Source organism: Crinia signifera, chromosome 2, assembly GCF_055691185.1.
Source record: "Crinia signifera chromosome 2, ASM5569118v1, whole genome shotgun sequence".
In the NCBI taxonomy this organism is placed as follows: Eukaryota; Metazoa; Chordata; class Amphibia; order Anura; family Myobatrachidae; genus Crinia; species Crinia signifera.
Window position 1 is genome coordinate 103070752 of NC_139218.1, and position 13711 is coordinate 103084462.

The 13711-nt window shown below is 33.8% G+C and overlaps 12 non-coding genes across 12 annotated transcripts; all 12 read left to right on the forward strand.

Moving 5' to 3' along the window:
• The first annotated feature begins 1 nt into the window (after nucleotide 1).
• Nucleotides 2–217, forward strand: LOC146060971 (small nucleolar RNA U3). The gene has a single exon (XR_014470537.1). It is a non-coding gene; the product is annotated as a small nucleolar RNA U3 (small nucleolar RNA).
• A 620-nt stretch (nucleotides 218–837) lies between these two features.
• Nucleotides 838–1053, forward strand: LOC146061267 (small nucleolar RNA U3). Its single transcript, XR_014470794.1, has one exon. It is a non-coding gene; the product is annotated as a small nucleolar RNA U3 (small nucleolar RNA).
• Nucleotides 1054–1683: 630 nt separating this feature from the next.
• On the forward strand, nucleotides 1684–1899 carry LOC146061189 (small nucleolar RNA U3). Its single transcript, XR_014470727.1, has one exon. It is a non-coding gene; the product is annotated as a small nucleolar RNA U3 (small nucleolar RNA).
• A 630-nt stretch (nucleotides 1900–2529) lies between these two features.
• LOC146061281 (small nucleolar RNA U3) lies at nucleotides 2530–2745 on the forward strand. Its single transcript, XR_014470806.1, has one exon. It is a non-coding gene; the product is annotated as a small nucleolar RNA U3 (small nucleolar RNA).
• Nucleotides 2746–3375: 630 nt separating this feature from the next.
• Nucleotides 3376–3591, forward strand: LOC146061212 (small nucleolar RNA U3). Its single transcript, XR_014470745.1, has one exon. It is a non-coding gene; the product is annotated as a small nucleolar RNA U3 (small nucleolar RNA).
• A 630-nt stretch (nucleotides 3592–4221) lies between these two features.
• Nucleotides 4222–4437, forward strand: LOC146061054 (small nucleolar RNA U3). Its single transcript, XR_014470609.1, has one exon. It is a non-coding gene; the product is annotated as a small nucleolar RNA U3 (small nucleolar RNA).
• Nucleotides 4438–5067: 630 nt separating this feature from the next.
• On the forward strand, nucleotides 5068–5283 carry LOC146061087 (small nucleolar RNA U3). Its single transcript, XR_014470637.1, has one exon. It is a non-coding gene; the product is annotated as a small nucleolar RNA U3 (small nucleolar RNA).
• A 630-nt stretch (nucleotides 5284–5913) lies between these two features.
• On the forward strand, nucleotides 5914–6129 carry LOC146061271 (small nucleolar RNA U3). The gene has a single exon (XR_014470797.1). It is a non-coding gene; the product is annotated as a small nucleolar RNA U3 (small nucleolar RNA).
• A 4635-nt stretch (nucleotides 6130–10764) lies between these two features.
• Nucleotides 10765–10980, forward strand: LOC146061129 (small nucleolar RNA U3). The gene has a single exon (XR_014470674.1). It is a non-coding gene; the product is annotated as a small nucleolar RNA U3 (small nucleolar RNA).
• Nucleotides 10981–11599: 619 nt separating this feature from the next.
• Nucleotides 11600–11815, forward strand: LOC146060935 (small nucleolar RNA U3). The gene has a single exon (XR_014470504.1). It is a non-coding gene; the product is annotated as a small nucleolar RNA U3 (small nucleolar RNA).
• Nucleotides 11816–12445: 630 nt separating this feature from the next.
• LOC146061380 (small nucleolar RNA U3) lies at nucleotides 12446–12661 on the forward strand. Its single transcript, XR_014470893.1, has one exon. It is a non-coding gene; the product is annotated as a small nucleolar RNA U3 (small nucleolar RNA).
• A 630-nt stretch (nucleotides 12662–13291) lies between these two features.
• On the forward strand, nucleotides 13292–13507 carry LOC146061256 (small nucleolar RNA U3). The gene has a single exon (XR_014470784.1). It is a non-coding gene; the product is annotated as a small nucleolar RNA U3 (small nucleolar RNA).
• The last annotated feature ends 204 nt before the right edge of the window (nucleotides 13508–13711 follow it).

The following is a 13711-nucleotide window of genomic DNA, read 5'->3' on the forward strand; positions in this document are numbered from 1 at the left end:
TAAGACTATACTTTCAGGGATCATTTCTATAGGCAATGATGGGAGAAATGTGCTTGAAAGTGTCCAAACCCACCAACCACAATGATGAGTTAAAGGGCTCTCTTCTCAGCATGAAGGCAGTTGGCAACTCTGTTTCTTATGGATGTTGCTTGCTTTTGATGACTGTGCCACTTTTTGAAATAGAAAAAGTGGTAGGAGAGAGCTCATTCAGAGTGGTTGTTTCCAGTTTTCACTATACGTTATGGCAATTTTGTGCTGTAGTTGTGTGTGTTTGAGTAAATATGGGTTTACGTTTCTGAATTTGAACGTTGATTAGTAGAGAAAAATGTTTTTGAATGAGTATTTGCGTTTGACTTTTAATCTTGTACAAGTGATTTATTTTTATGAGGACTGATGCATTTAAAACAATTTTGTTTGCAGCATATTTGTTTTAAAATGGGTATTAGCAAAATAGTAACAGCTGAATTGCTTAAAGTTGCAAGCCACTGATTTATTTTTGAATGCAATGTGGGAAATGATGAAATTACCAATAGATTTTCGATAGTAATATTAGTGCATTATTTTAATTGCTAAGTATTCTGTTTGATATTTAAGACCAACATCTTTATGTATGCCAATATTATAATCTGCTAAATAATTCTATTTTAAAATGTCTCTAGACTTACAACAAACCATTTATAGTTTGTATACTTTAATCATTCAATTTGTGGAGCAGGTTATGTTTGTGAAAATTGGGTAACAATACGATTACCCACTTTCAAAAATGGTACAAAAATGTCTCCATTACTTTAAATACTGATTCTTATGGTCTAGCTAAACCATCAACAAATGGGAATTAAGACTATACTTTCAGGGATCATTTCTATAGGCAATGATGGGAGAAATGTGCTTGAAAGTGTCCAAACTCACCAACCACAATGATGAGTTAAAGGGCTCTCTTCTCAGCATGAAGGCAGTTGGCAACTCTGTTTCTTATGGATGTTGCTTGCTTTTGATGACTGTGCCACTTTTTGAAATAGAAAAAGTGGTAGGAGAGAGCTCATTCAGAGTAGTTGTTTCCAGTTTTCACTATACGTTATGGCAATTTTGTGCTGTAGTTGTGTGTGTTTGAGTAAATATGGGTCTACATATCTTTACGTTTCTGAATTTGAACGTTGATTAGTAGAGAAAAATGTTTTTGAATGAGTATTTGCGTTTGACTTTTAATCTTGTACAAGTGATTTATTTTTATGAGGACTGATGCATTTAAAACAATTTTGTTTGCAGCGTATTTGTTTTAAAATGGGTATTAGCAAAATAGTAACAGCTGAATTGCTTACAGTTGCAAGCCACTGATTTATTTTTGAATGCAATTTGGGAAATGATAAAATTACCAATAGATTTTCGATAGTAATATTAGTGCATTATTTTAATTGCTAAGTATTCTGTTTGATATTTAAGACCAACATCTTAGTGTATGCCAATATTATAATCTGCTAAATAATTATATTTTAAAATGTCTCTAGACTTACAACAAACCATTTATAGTTTGTATACTTTAATCATTCAATTTGTGGAGCAGGTTATGTTTGTGAAAATTGGGTAACAATACGATTACCCACTTTCAAAAATGGTACAAAAATGTCTCCATTACTTTAAATACTGATTCTTATGGTCTAGCTAAACCATCAACAAATGGGAATTAAGACTATACTTTCTGGGATCATTTCTATAGGCAATGATGGGAGAAATGTGCTTGAAAGTGTCCAAACTCACCAACCACAATGATGAGTTAAAGGGCTTTCTTCTCAGCATGAAGGCAGTTGGCAACTCTGTTTCTTATGGATGTTGCTTGCTTTTGATGACTGTGCCACTTTTTGAAATAGAAAAAGTGGTAGGAGAGAGCTCATTCAGAGTGGTTATTTCCAGTTTTCACTATACGTTATGGCAATTTTGTGCTGTAGTTGTGTGTGTTTAAATAAATATGGGTCTACATATCTTTACGTTTCTGAATTTGAACGTTGATTAGTAGAGAAAAATATTTTTGAATGAGTATTTGCGTTTGACTTTTAATCTTGTACAAGCGATTTATTTTTATGAGGACTGATGCATTTAAAACAATTTTGTTTGCAGCGTATTTGTTTTAAAATGGGTATTAGCAAAATAGTAACAGCTGAATTGCTTACAGTTGCAAGCCACTGATTTATTTTTTAATGCAATGTGGGAAATGATGAAATTACCAATAGATTTTCGATAGTAATATTAGTGCATTATTTTAATTGCTAAGTATTCTGTTTGATATTTAAGACCAACATCTTTATGTATGCCAATATTATAATCTGCTAAATAATTCTATTTTAAAATGTCTCTAGACTTACAACAAACCATTTATAGTTTGTATACTTGAATCATTCAATTTCTGGAGCAGGTTATGTTTGTGAAAATTGGGTAACAAAACGATTGCCCACTTTCAAAAATGGTACAAAAATGTCTCCATTACTTTAAATACTGATTATTATGGTCTAGCTAAACCATCAACAAATGGGAATTAAGACTATACTTTCAGGGATCATTTTTATAGGCAATGATGGGAGAAATGTGCTTGAAAGTGTCCAAACTCACAAACCACGATGATGAGTTAAAGGGCTCTCGTCTCAGCATGAAGGCAGTTGGCAACTCTGTTTCTTATGGATGTTGCTTGCTTTTGATGACTGTGCCACTTTTTGAAATAGAAAAAGTGGTAGGAGAGAGCTCATTCAGAGTGGTTGTTTCCAGTTTTCACTATACGTTATGGCAATTTTGTGCTGTAGTTGTGTGTGTTTGAGTAAATATGGGTCTACATATCTTTACGTTTCTGAATTTGAACGTTGATTAGTAGTGAAAAATGTTTTTGAATGAGTATTTGCGTTTGACTTTTAATCTTGTACAAGTGATTTATTTTTATGAGGACTGATTCATTTAAAACAATTTTGTTTGCAGCGTATTTGTTTTAAAATGGGTATTAGCAAAATAGTAACAGCTGAATTGCTTACAGTTGCAAGCCACTGATTTATTTTTGAATGCAATTTGGGAAATGATAAAATTACCAATAGATTTTCGATAGTAATATTAGTGCATTATTTTAATTGCTAAGTATTCTGTTTGATATTTAAGACCAACATCTTAGTGTATGCCAATATTATAATCTGCTAAATAATTATATTTTAAAATGTCTCTAGACTTACAACAAACCATTTATAGTTTGTATACTTTAATCATTCAATTTGTGGAGCAGGTTATGTTTGTGAAAATTGGGTAACAATACGATTACCCACTTTCAAAAATGGTACAAAAATGTCTCCATTACTTTAAATACTGATTCTTATGGTCTAGCTAAACCATCAACAAATGGGAATTAAGACTATACTTTCTGGGATCATTTCTATAGGCAATGATGGGAGAAATGTGCTTGAAAGTGTCCAAACTCGCTAACCACAATGATGAGTTAAAGGGCTTTCTTCTCAGCATGAAGGCAGTTGGCAACTCTGTTTCTTATGGATGTTGCTTGCTTTTGATGACTGTGCCACTTTTTGAAATAGAAAAAGTGGTAGGAGAGAGCTCATTCAGAGTGGTTATTTCCAGTTTTCACAATACGTTATGGCAATTTTGTGCTGTAGTTGTGTGTGTTTAAATAAATATGGGTCTACATATCTTTACGTTTCTGAATTTGAACGTTGATTAGTAGAGAAAAATATTTTTGAATGAGTATTTGCGTTTGACTTTTAATCTTGTACAAGTGATTTATTTTTATGAGGACTGATGCATTTAAAACAATTTTGTTTGCAGCGTATTTGTTTTAAAATGGGTATTAGCAAAATAGTAACAGCTGAATTGCTTACAGTTGCAAGCCACTGATTTATTTTTTAATGCAATGTGGGAAATGATGAAATTACCAATAGATTTTCGATAGTAATATTAGTGCATTATTTTAATTGCTAAGTATTCTGTTTGATATTTAAGACCAACATCTTTATGTATGCCAATATTATAATCTGCTAAATAATTCCATTTTAAAATGTCTCTAGACTTACAACAAACCATTTATAGTTTGTATACTTGAATCATTCAATTTCTGGAGCAGGTTATGTTTGTGAAAATTGGGTAACAAAACGATTGCCCACTTTCAAAAATGGTACAAAAATGTCTCCATTACTTTAAAAACTGATTATTATGGTCTAGCTAAACCATCAACAAATGGGAATTAAGACTATACTTTCAGGGATCATTTCTATAGGCAATGATGGGAGAAATGTGCTTGAAAGTGTCCAAACTCACAAACCACGATGATGAGTTAAAGGGCTCTCGTCTCAGCATGAAGGCAGTTGGCAACTCTGTTTCTTATGGATGTTGCTTGCTTTTGATGACTGTGCCACTTTTTGAAATAGAAAAAGTGGTAGAAGAGAGCTCATTCAGAGTGGTTGTTTCCAATTTTCACTATACGTTATGGCAATTTTGTGCTGTAGTTGTGTGTGTTTGAGTAAATATGGGTCTACATATCTTTACATTTCTGAATTTGAACGTTGATTAGTAGAGAAAAATGTTTTTGAATGAGTATTTGCGTTTGACTTTTAATCTTGTACAAGTGATTTATTTTTATGAGGACTGATGCATTTAAAACAATTTTGTTTGCAGCGTATTTGTTTTAAAATGGGTATTAGCAAAATAGTAACAGCTGAATTGCTTACAGTTGCAAGCCACTGATTTATTTTTGAATGCCATTTGGGAAATGATAAAATTACCAATAGATTTTCGATAGTAATATTAGTGCATTATTTTAATTGCTAAGTATTCTGTTTGATATTTAAGACCAACATTTTAGTGTATGCCAATATTATAATCTGCTAAATAATTCTATTTTAAAATGTCTCTAGACTTACAACAAACCATTTAAAGTTTGTATACTTTAATCATTCAATTTGTGGAGCAGGTTATGTTTGTGAAAATTGGGTAACAATACGATTACCCACTTTCAAAAATGGTACAAAAATGTCTCCATTACTTTAAATACTGATTCTTATAGTCTAGCTAAACCATCAACAAATGGGAATTAAGACTATACTTTCAGGGATCATTTCTATAGGCAATGATGGGAGAAATGTGCTTGCAAGTGTCCAAACTCACTAACCACAATGATGAGTTAAAGGGCTCTCTTCTCAGCATGAAGGCAGTTGGCAACTCTGTTTCTTATGGATGTTGCTTGCTTTTGATGACTGTGCCACTTTTTGAAATAGAAAAAGTGGTAGGAGAGAGCTCATTCAGAGTGGTTGTTTCCAGTTTTCACTATACGTTATGGCAATTTTGTGCTGTAGTTGTGTGTGTTTGAGTAAATATGGGTCTACATATCTTTACATTTCTGAATTTGAACGTTGATTAGTAGAGAAAAATGTTTTTGAATGAGTATTTGCGTTTGACTTTTAATCTTGTACAAGTGATTTATTTTTATGAGGACTGATGCATTTAAAACAATTTTGTTTGCAGCATATTTGTTTTAAAATGAGTATTAGCAAAATAGTAACAGCTGAATTGCTTACAGTTGCAAGCCACTGATTTATTTTTGAATGCAATGTGGGAAATGATGAAATTACCAATAGATTTTCGATAGTAATATTAGTGCATTATTTTAATTGCTAAGTATTCTGTTTGATATTTAAGACCAACATCTTTATGTATGCCAATATTATAATCTGCTAAATAATTCTATTTTAAAATGTCTCTAGACTTACAACAAACCATTTAAAGTTTGTATACTTTAATCATTCAATTTGTGGAGCAGGTTATGTTTGTGAAAATTGGTTAACAATACGATTACCCACTTTCAAAAATGGTACAAAAATGTCTCCATTACTTTAAATACTGATTCTTATGGTCTAGCTAAACCATCAACAAATGGGAATTAAGACTATACTTTCAGGGATCATTTCTATAGGCAATGATGGGAGAAATGTGCTTGAAAGTGTCCAAACTCACCAACCACAATGATGAGTTAAAGGGCTCTCTTCTCAGCAAGAAGGCAGTTGGCAACTCTGTTTCTTATGGATGTTGCTTGCTTTTGATGACTGTGCCACTTTTTGAAATAGAAAAAGTGGTAGGAGATAGCTCATTCAGAGTGGTTGTTTCCAGTTTTCACTATACGTTATGGCAATTTTGTGCTGTACAATACCATACAGGATATGAATGGTTTCCTCAGCGCTAATATAAATTCTTTCTTGTTCTCATGTGAGTTACACCCAAAAAGAAGAAAGAAAAAACACAATAGTGTAATATTGTTAACAGAGAATTTTAAATGTGATACGCCTTTAAATGTTGAAGACTCGTACCAGATTTTTTGTCTACCTGATTAACAGTAGACAAATGCGCTTGTGATTTGAGGGGGATAATTCACCACCGAGGGAATCCACTCTGTCTTCTATTTCCCGTATTTCAGACTCAAAGGGATGAGAAAGACATCATGGTGCAATACGTTTTATTTAATAAAAACAATTCCTTTTAAAATCCACGCAAGATATATAACAGAGGACTCTCACCATTTGCGCATGTCCACAATGCAATTGTAGACCATAAGAGCTTAAGATGTAACAAAGCAGGCATCCCTGGAAACTCCTTCGCAGTGATGAGAGCCTCTGCAATCCTCCTCAGCGTGTAGCTAGCCGACCGGTTTCGATACAAAGTATCTTCTTCAAGGCTGGTGTATGAATGACACCCTGTATGGGTTTTTATACCCCAATGGAGTAATGCAGAGGCTCTGCCTAATTCCAGACATAGATTACCTATCCATTATGGGTCTCCAGGGATGACATACAATACATACAAAGTCCGTTACACATATTATAGCAATCCCCGCTGCCGCAGCTGTTCTTAATCTGACATATCTCATGCCGGAGACAGCACTTCCGGCGTCATCGTCTTTAGCCGGATATGACGTTTGCGTTCCAAAAGATATGCGTCTGGTGACCATCACCGGATGTGAGGTATGCGTTCCATTTGCCGATTTGCGTTCCACGCTGTACGGAAGTGGGGTAATGTCACTCTGTTTTCTCTGTCTAATGTCCTTTGATAGCGTGGATAGCAGCATATATTCTATTCAAAGTGCAGGTGCTTATGTGTCCTCGGGAGAAGGGGCATAAAATTCAAGATATTAGCGAGAATCATGTTTAGCATATCTTTAAAATGGTAACGGATAAAAACATTACATTAATATCAAACAGAATATAAATATAATAAAAAATTGATAAAAATCATAGAAACCATTTAGTCTCAAAATCCTTATTTAGTCCTCCAGGTATGAGTGTCCCATAATTAAAAATTATGGACATCTCACATTTCGCTAATTTCTTATTAAAATCTCCCCCTCTTGTACCTGGGGTTACTTTTTGTAAAATATAAAAAAAAATTATTTCCTTAGTATTGCACTGGTGGGAATTTTTAAAATGTGCTGATAACGCATGCACATCTAGACCTTTCTTAATATTCCTAAGATGTTCGCTGAGTCTGATTTTGAACGGTCTTGTAGTTCTGCCAATATAGAACTTGGAACAATTACATTCGATAGCATATATCACATTGTTCGAATGACAAGTCAAGAAATCTCTTATTTTGAAAATTTTGGTTAAAAAGGCCTTACAGAGAACCAATTTAGAACATAATTTACAAGAATTTTTGGTAAAAGGCATTGAATTTATCTTGTACAACAACTACTTCCTGTTCAAGGAGGATTTCTATATACAAAAGAGGGGGACCGCCATGGGTACCAGGTTTGCCCCCAGTTATGCCAACATTTTTATGGGTGCGTGGGAGACCGATTATATCTGGTCCCACCACCCATATGGGGCAAACCTGGTCTCATGGCGGCAGTATATAGATGATATTCTTTTTCTTTGGAAGGGTGACAGAGAGACCCTTGACCTTTTCTGCGAGTACCTAAATACTAATGATAGGGGCATTAAACTGTCTTTTGACATTAGTAAAAATCATGTCAACTTTTTGGACCTAGTCATCTATATTGAAGATGGCACTATTAAGACACGTAATTTTGTAAAACCAACAGATTCCAGGTCATACATTAATAAAGAAAGTTGTCACCAACAACAATGGCTCGATACCATACCAATGAGCCAATTACAGAGACTTCGGAGAAATTGTACAGACACCTCAGTCTATTTGAAACAAGCAGATGAAATGAAAGTAAATTTCGTTAATAGTGGATATGAGGAAAAATCTGTAGATAGTACCATAACTAAAGTTGAACAATTAAAAAGAGACGATCTGCTGGTCAAAAAAAGAAAGACTGAACGTGATCAATCCGAACGTTTTAAGTGGTCTTTTATAACCAATTTTTCATCTCAGCACTTTAGTGTTAAAAAAATACGCAAAAAACATTGGTCCCTTCTCCAAAAGGATCCGGTGGTTGGAGATAAAATCCCCCCAGTCCCCAACATTATCAGCCCCGAATCTGAAGAATAAACTAGTCCAAAGCATGTGCCCACCTTCCCCCCAAAAATCGATTGTTTCATCTAAAGGTTTTTATCGATGCGGGGATTGTGTTGGATGTAAAAATATACCCAATACTTTTGGAATGAAAAAAGAGGTGCTCGAGATTTATGGCAAAATTTTCAAAATAAGAGATTTCTTGACTTGTCATTCGAACAATGTGATATATGCTATCGAATGTAATTGTTCCAAGTTCTATATTGGCAGAACTACAAGACCGTTCAAAATCAGACTCAGCGAACATCTTAGGAATATTAAGAAAGGTCTAGATGTGCATGCGTTATCAGCACATTTTAAAAATTCCCACCAGTGCAATACTAAGGAAATAATTTTTTTTTATATTTTACAAAAAGTAACCCCAGGTACAAGAGGGGGAGATTTTAATAAGAAATTAGCGAAATGTGAGATGTCCATAATTTTTAATTATGGGACACTCATACCTGGAGGACTAAATAAGGATTTTGAGACTAAATGGTTTCTATGATTTTTATCAATTTTTTATTATATTTATATTCTGTTTGATATTAATGTAATGTTTTTATCCGTTACCATTTTAAAGATATGCTAAACATGATTCTCGCTAATATCTTGAATTTTATGCCCCTTCTCCCGAGGACACATAAGCACCTGCACTTTGAATAGAATATATGCTGCTATCCACGCTATCAAAGGACATTAGACAGAGAAAACGGAGTGACATTAACTCCACTTCCGTACAGCGTGGAACGCAAATCGGCAAATGGAACGCATACCTCACGTCCGGTGATGGTCACCAGACGCATATCTTTTGGAACGCAAACGTCATATCCGGCTAAAGACGATGACGCCGGAAGCGCTGTCTCCGGCATGAGATATGTCAGATTAAGAACAGCTGCGGCAGCGGGGATTGCTATAATATGTGTAACGGACTTTGTATGTATTGTATGTCATCCCTGGAGACCCATAATGGATAGGTAATCTATGTCTGGAATTAGGCAGAGCCTCTGCATTACTCCATTGGGGTATAAAAACCCATACAGGGTGTCATTCATACACCAGCCTTGAAGAAGATACTTTGTATCGAAACCAGTCGGCTATCTACACGCTGAGGAGGATTGCAGAGGCTCTCATCACTGCGAAGGAGTTTCCAGGGATGCCTGCTTTGTTACATCTTAAGCTCTTATGGTCTACAATTGCATTGTGAACATGCGCAAATGGTGAGAGTCCTCTGTTATATACCTTGCGTGGATTTTAAAAGGAATTGTTTTTATTAAATAAAACGTATTGCACCATGATGTCTTTCTCATCCCTTTGAGTCTGAAATACGGGAAATAGAAGACAGAGTAGATTCCCTCGGTGGTGAATTATCCCCCTCAAATCACAAGCGCATTTGTCTACTGTTAATCAGGTAGACAAAAAATCTGGTACGAGTCTTCAACATTTAAAGGCGTATCACATTTAAAATTCTCTGTTAACAATATTACACTATTGTGTTTTTTGTTTCTTCTTTTTGGGTGTAACTCACATGAGAACAAGAAAGAATTTATATTAGCGCTGAGGAAACCATTCATATCCTGTATGGTATTGTATTTGTGTGTGAATTGGCTGTTCACTTTTTTGTCTGGTTTCCACTAGCTGCTTATCAGCGCATGGTCCAGTGATCTGAATCCCATATCTGCAATTTTGTGCTGTAGTTGTGTGTGTTTGAGTAAAAATGGGTCTACATATCTTTACGTTTCTGAATTTGAACGTTGATTAGTAGAGAAAAATGTTTTTGAATGAGTATTTGCGTTCGACTTTTAATCTTGTACAAGTGATTTATTTTTATGAGGACTGATGCATTTAAAACAATTTTGTTTGCAGCGTATTTGTTTTAAAATGGGTATTAGCAAAATAGTAACAGCTGAATTGCTTACAGTTGCAAGCCACTGATTTATTTTTGAATGCAATTTGGGAAATGATAAAATTACCAATAGATTTTCGATAGTAATATTAGTGCATTATTTTAATTGCTAAGTATTCTGTTTGATATTTAAGACCAACATCTTAGTGTATGCCAATATTATAATCTGCTAAATAATTCTATTTTAAAATGTCTCTAGACTTACAACAAACCATTTATAGTTTGTATACTTTAATCATTCAATTTGTGGAGCAGGTTATGTTTGTGAAAATTGGGTAACAATACGATTACCCACTTTCAAAAATGGTACAAAAATGTCTCCATTACTTTAAATACTGATTCTTATGGTCTAGCTAAACCATCAACAAATGGGAATTAAGACTATACTTTCAGGGATCATTTCTATAGGCAATGATGGGAGAAATGTGCTTGAAAGTGTCCAAACTCACCAACCATAATGATGAGTTAAAGGGCTCTCTTCTCAGCATGAAGGCAGTTGGCAACTCTGTTTTTTATGGATGTTGCTTGCTTTTGATGACTGTGCCACTTTTTGAAATAGAAAAAGTGGTAGGAGAGAGCTCATTCAGAGTGGTTGTTTCCAGTTTTCATTATACGTTATGGCAATTTTGTGCTGTAGTTGTGTGTGTTTGAGTAAATATGGGTTTACGTTTCTGAATTTGAACGTTGATTAGTAGAGAAAAATGTTTTTGACTGAGTATTTGCGTTTGACTTTTAATCTTGTACAAGTGATTTATTTTTATGAGGACTGATGCATTTAAAACAATTTTTTTGTAGCATATTTGTTTTAAAATGGGTATTAGCAAAATAGTAACAGCTGAATTGCTTACAGTTGCAAGCTGCTGATTTATTTTTGAATGCAATGTGGGAAATGATGAAATTACCAATAGATTTTCGATAGTAATATTAGTGCATTATTTTAATTGCTAAGTATTCTGTTTGATATTTAAGACTAACATCTTTATGTATGCCAATATTATAATCTGCTAAATAATTCTATTTTAAAATGTCTCTAGACTTACAACAAACCATTTATAGTTTGTATACTTTAATTATTCAATTTGTGGAGCAGGTTATGATTGTGAAAATTGGGTAACAATACGATTACCCACTTTTAAAAATGGTACAAAAATGTCTCCATTACTTTAAATACTGATTCTTATGGTCTAGCTAAACCATCAACAAATGGGAATTAAGACTATACTTTCAGGGATCATTTCTATAGGCAATGATGGGAGAAATGTGCTTGAAAGTGTCCAAACTCACCAACCACAATGATGAGTTAAAGGGCTCTCTTCTCAGCATGAAGGCAGTTGGCAACTCTGTTTCTTATGGATGTTGCTTGCTTTTGATGACTGTGCCACTTTTTTAAATAGAAAAAGTGGTAGGAGAGAGCTCATTCAGAGTGGTTGTTTCCAGTTTTCATTATACGTTATGGCAATATTGTGCTGTAGTTGTGTGTGTTTGAGTAAATATGGGTCTACATATCTTTACGTTTCTGAATTTGAACGTTGATTAGTAGAGAAAAATGTTTTTGAATGAGTATTTGCGTTTGACTTTTAATCTTGTACAAGTGATTTATTTTTATGAGGACTGATGCATTTAAAACAATTTTTTTTGTAGCATATTTGTTTTAAAATGGGTATTAGCAAAATAGTAACAGCTGAATTGCTTACAGTTGCAAGCCACTGATTTATTTTTGAATGCATTTTGGGAAATGATAAAATTACCAATAGATTTTCGATAGTAATATTAGTGCATTATTTTAATTGCTAAGTATTCTGTTTGATATTTAAGACCAACATCTTAGTGTATGCCAATATTATAATCTGCTAAATAATTCTATTTTAAAATGTCTCTAGACTTACAACAAACCATTTATAGTTTGTATACTTTAATCATTCAATTTGTGGAGCAGGTTATGTTTGTGAAAATTGGGTAACAATACGATTACCCACTTTCAAAAATGGTACAAAAATGTCTCCATTACTTTAAATACTGATTCTTATGGTCTAGCTAAACCATCAACAAATGGGAATTAAGACTATACTTTCAGGGATCATTTCTATAGGCAATGATGGGAGAAATGTGCTTGAAAGTGTCCAAACTCACCAACCACAAGGATGAGTTAAAGGGCTTTCTTCTCAGCCTGAAGGCAGTTGGCAACTCTGTTTCTTATGGATGTTGCTTGCTTTTGATGACTGTGCCACTTTTTGAAATAGAAAAAGTGGTATGAGAGAGCTCATTCAGAGTGGTTGTTTCCAGTTTTCACTATACGTTATGGCAATTTTGTGCTGTAGTTGTGTGTGTTTGAGTAAATATGGGTCTACATATCTTTACGTTTCTGAATTTTAACGTTGATTAGTAGAGAAAAATGTTTTTGAATGAGTATTTGCGTTTGACTTTTAATCTTGTACAAGTGATTTATTTTTATGAGGACTGATGCATTTAAAACAATTTTGTTTGCAGCATATTTGTTTTAAAATGGGTATTAGCAAAATAGTAACAGCTGAATTGCTTACAGTTGCAAGCCACTGATTTATTTTTGAATGCAATGTGGGAAATGATGAAATTACCAATAGATTTTCGATAGTAATATTAGTGCATTATTTTAATTGCTAAGTATTCTGTTTGATATTTAAGACTAACATCTTTATGTATGCCAATATTATAATCTGCTAAATAATTATATTTTAAAATGTCTCTAGACTTACAACAAACCATTTATAGTTTGTATACTTTAATCATTCAATTTGTGGAGCAGGTTATGTTTGTGAAAATTGGGTAACAATACGATTACCCACTTTCAAAAATGGTACAAAAATGTCTCCATTACTTTAAATACTGATTCTTATGGTCTAGCTAAACCATCAACAAATGGGAATTAAGACTATACTTTCAGGGATCATTTCTATAGGCAATGATGGGAGAAATGTGCTTGAAAGTGTCCAAACTCACCAACCACAATGATGAGTTAAAAGGCTCTCTTCTCAGCATGAAGGCAGTTGGCAACTCTGTTTCTTATGGATGTTGCTTGCTTTTGATGACTGTGCCACTTTTTGAAATAGAAAAAGTGGTAGGAGAGAGCTCATTCAGAGTGGTTGTTTCCAGTTTTCACTATACGTTATGGCAATTTTGTGCTGTAGTTGTGTGTGTTTGAATAAATATGGGTCTACATATCTTTACGTTTCTGAATTTGAACGTTGATTAGTAGAGAAAAATGTTTTTGAATGAGTATTTGCGTTTGACTTTTAATCTTGTACAAGTGGTTTATTTTTTATGAGGACTGATGCATTTAAAACAATT